The sequence below is a fragment of the Egretta garzetta genome, unplaced genomic scaffold, assembly GCF_000687185.1.
Source record: "Egretta garzetta isolate BGI_Z169 unplaced genomic scaffold, ASM68718v1 scaffold397, whole genome shotgun sequence".
In the NCBI taxonomy this organism is placed as follows: Eukaryota; Metazoa; Chordata; class Aves; order Pelecaniformes; family Ardeidae; genus Egretta; species Egretta garzetta.
Genome location: NW_009260493.1, coordinates 9,414,134 through 9,418,424, shown reverse-complemented (window position 1 = coordinate 9,418,424; position 4,291 = coordinate 9,414,134). Strand labels below are relative to the sequence as shown.

The 4,291-nt window shown below is 38.1% G+C and overlaps 1 protein-coding gene across 2 annotated transcripts in view; it reads right to left on the bottom strand.

The window, feature by feature from the left end:
- The window catches only part of EPB41L2 (erythrocyte membrane protein band 4.1 like 2), a 120,436-nt gene extending 116,356 nt beyond the window's left edge, over positions 1–4,080 (bottom strand). For both annotated transcript variants that reach the window (XM_035899854.1, XM_035899853.1), the window contains exon 1: positions 4,003–4,080. The gene's annotated coding sequence lies outside the window, so the exon portion shown is untranslated. The remainder of the gene's footprint in view (positions 1–4,002) is intronic.
- Positions 4,081–4,291: the final 211 nt, after the last annotated feature.

Genomic DNA, 4,291 nt, shown 5'->3' with positions numbered 1-4,291 from the left:
AAGAGCCCGCCCCCCCCCTCCCTACAGCCTCCGTTCAGGTAGTTGTAGAGGGCGATCAGGTCTCCCCTCAGCCTCCTCTTCTCCAGGCTGAACACCCCCAGTTCCCTCAGCCGCTCCTCACAAGACTCGTGCTCCAGACCCCTCACCAGCTTTGTGGCTCTTCTCCAGGCATATTCCAGCAATGCAACATCTTTCTTGTAGTGAGGCGCCCAAAACTGAACACGGTGTTCAAGGTGCAGCCTCACCAGTGTGGAGTACAGGGGCACAATCACTTCCCTGCTCCTGCTGGCCACACTATTCCTGATACAAGCCAGGATGCTGTTGGCCTTCTTGTCCACCTGGGCACAATGCTGGCTCATATTCAGCCAGCTGTCAACCAGTACCCCCAGGTCTTTTTCCATCAGGCAGCTTCCCAGCCACTCTTCCCCAAGCCTATAGTGCTGCATGGGGTTGTTGTGACCAAAGTGCAGGACTCGGCACTTGGCCTTATTGAACCTCATACAGTTGGCCTCGGCCCATGGATCCAGCCTGTCCAGGTCTCTCTGCAGAGCCCTTCTCCCCTCGAGCAGATCAACATTATCACCCCGTTTGGTGTAATTTGCAAATTTACTGAATGCCTCAAGTATTCAGTCTCTAAGTCATTTTTCTATTCTGCAGTTATCCCATGGAACTTAAATAGCATCCTTACTTTCTGAAACGACACTGGGACTAAATCCAACTGTGAAAAAAAAAGTTTTAATAAGCTCTATGTTTTACCTTTTCTACTGAATGGAATGAAGAGATAAAGATTGAGAATATGGATTTCAGTCTTCAGAAACACATCTTACCCCTCTGAATGAAAGTATTTCAATGCATTTGGAAAATACTCAAGGGGGGAGGGAATAAATAAATCCATAACTGCACAGATTTGATTACACATGAATTGCTTTCTATAAGACACATCCTTAAGCACACAAAGAGTAGAGAAAGCACACTGTGGAAGTGAGCCCCAATATCCAACAGGTTTAATTAATTAACATGAGATAATTAGAGGTCCAAACCAGGTTTAATATTAAAATCACTTGCAATTGGGTTTTGTAAAGTAGTAGCAGCAGCATTGATATGTGGCAGCCCCAGGATTGATCTGAGCAGCCATCTCTGACCATTATGTAGCTAACCTCTTGTCAAGTATTACTGTAATACAAAAGTGTTGACTACAGATGGGACAAAGCAGCCTTAAGACCAAACATGGACTTAAGTATGAAGTTTATGCTATGACATTCTTTGGGTTTTAGTTGTGGGTTCTCCCCTCCCTTTTCCTCCAGACATTGTATTTGCTTCAGATTCATGGTCCAATAATGCAATATCCTACCAGGAAAAGCATCCAAAAAGCCATACAAGAAAAAGGATTAAGTCCTCTACAAGAAAATCAATGATATACAGGATTTCTATTTTGCCACATTTCTTTAATTGATTGATGATGAAACAACAGCAGTTGAAGTATTATTTAAACACAACATTTAAGTACAACTTCAAAAGAAAGAAGCTAAACAGGGGGTAAAACAGCTTCTTTCAACTGAGGAAACAGCAAATAGTTCATTTACAAACAGTGTCTACAAAGTACAAAACACTGTATTTGGGAATTGAACAAGAACTTTCAGATCCAAAATTGAAACATTCAAACTCAAAGGAGTTTGCAGGACATACTCATTGTATTCTAAAATATTTTATTAATGAATCCTTGCTTTTGTGAGTAACTGGAAGCAATAAAAACATTTCAACAAATGTGAAACCCAAGTGCATATTTTTATCATCAGAATTTAATTTTGGTTTGATTTTCAGAAGTATGATACATGCTGAGTCAACCAGAATTGAAAGGTCTGCCTATTACCAATTCAAAAGCTTGCAATAAGAATATGTATTTTAAATCCCATATACAGGATAACTGAGTATTTCAAATTAGAAAAAGCTGTTCTAATTTTCCATTGTGGTGAGAGATCACATCATGCACTTTAAATACATACTGAAGAATGCTATTAAAAGTACAAAAACTATATTCTTAAAACGTTGTAGTCAAATTCTTATCCAGGCCACTAAAAAGAATACCACAGTTACAGTCTATACTTCTCAAGCCACAGTAATGGGATAGCAGTAATTTACAGTAAAATCTGGTGTTACATTTAGCTGTACAACACTACTAATTACAGAGTCATTTCAACAACAAATATTTGGTTAAACTCTGCTTTGTCATCAGTGAAAGCAATTTAAGATAAAACTGATCTTTCAGAGTCCACGCTCCTTTAGAGTCTATTTTTATTTTCTGGTAACTGAACATCTTTTCCTACAGAACACTTCTCCAGAACTAGTGCTTTGCAAACAGAAAACCACATAGACAACGTCAGAAACAAAAGGGAAGATTCAAACCTAGAGAACCAAGGCAATCCATAGTTCCCTTTAAACTGTCCTTAGCTAACCCTATTTTACTGTTCAGTGCCAAAGTCTTCTAACAATGACCTTACAGAGCACATGGGCTGCATCACTTAGTAACAGCAAAGTAAGTTAAAAGACAGACCACATCACACCCTTCAGAAAAAAAGTCCAGGGAAGAAAAAACAAGACACAGACAAATTGAGCACCATGGTAGATACAGTATCATGTAAAACACTCAGTTAATCCCCCAGACACTGACAAAAAAGTCTCCAGTTTTAAAGAGAAGATCCTCCTGCAATGCTCCTTCACAGCAAGGTCTCTGAAGAGCCAAGTTACAATTAACGAAAGCACTACATAGATGAATGGCAGTAGTACCTTATCTCTACTAGGAAAAAAAAACAAAAACAAAAACAAAACCACAAAACAACAAACCACCACTACCTGCTTCTGAGAATATTCAGAGCCAGCCAATCAGTATTTATACAAGAGGCCAACTTAACATACATCAAGCCTTCCAAGCATCAAATACTTGAGTCCAGTCACAAAACCATGCCACCATCAAAGGAAGCTGTGATATGCAGAGCAAAGGGTAGGCATCTGAAATTCTCCTTTATGAGAACTCATAAACATTACCTATAACTGAGTTCTCTACTCTTGTAAGAATGAGGAAAGATCCAGCCACATCTGTCCTCCAGAACTAGGAAAAAACCCAGGGTACAGGAGCGTAGAAGGCAAGAAGGGGAAGAGAATTATTTGATAAGAGAAACAGGATTTGAGTTTTGTTTTGTTGGGGTTTGAAGTTGTACACATCAATTCCATAGACTTCAACTGATTGATTGTTTCTACTTTCAAGGCACTATGTCAGATGTAAGGAACTACATGAAGAATATAAAATGGAGAAACCAAGCCTGAGCTGTAAATTGAAGTTAGAGAATGCTATTCAGCATTATTGTCAGCAATGCCTATACAGCTTGCTGAGCAGGTAGCAGCATTTACAGAGTTGCTGTAATGCAGTGTTTGCATAGTGCCACTAAAACATCAGACACCACTGCAGCGGAAACAAACTTTCTGCCTTCCCCCCTGCCCCCAAGTCTGTAAAAATAAACAACGACATAGTCTTGCTGAGCTGTCCCACTTGCATTACATGTAAGTCCATAATCTCATACCACACACAGAACATACTTTTCTTATTTCACTAGTCAAACAGAATGGCTATTTTTTGATTACCCAATAGTAATTAATCAATATTCTGTTGATATGGCTTTCACTTCATCCGTAAATCTTTACAAAATACTCAAAGACAAGGTGAAGTCTATGGAGGAAATAAGTCACTAGAAAAATTACCTTCACAGAAGAGTTTACATAACAAACTTTAATTCAGAATTTAAGATTTGCTAAAAGTCAAAATACTTACTGTATCATTAATATGTTCTTTCCTGTATAGTATTATGAAACTGACAACTTAAACCATGTAAATGTATCACATCAATGGCAAAAATATTTGAGAAGTTGAAACACAACACAGAACTTCACCTATTTAGTAAATTCCTACAGTGAATTTTCTGATATTAAAAAAAATAAATCACAAGTTACCTCTAACTCCGATGCAAGTCTTGAAGATTAGTAGAACGCAATCAACTATGACAACTGGATAACAGCACAGTATCTTCTTTACCTATAAGAGAGATAAATTCAGAGTCAAATTACACCAAAAATTATCCCACCGAGTGAATTAGAAAATCAGGTAAGTGAAATTGAACTGTGCTTAAATGAGAAATAATTTTAAAAATGTGAACATACTTCCAAATAGGAAGAGCAAAATAGAGTTATTTAAGTTGCAATCCCATTTTATCTCTTAAAAAAAAAAATAGAAGCGTGGCAG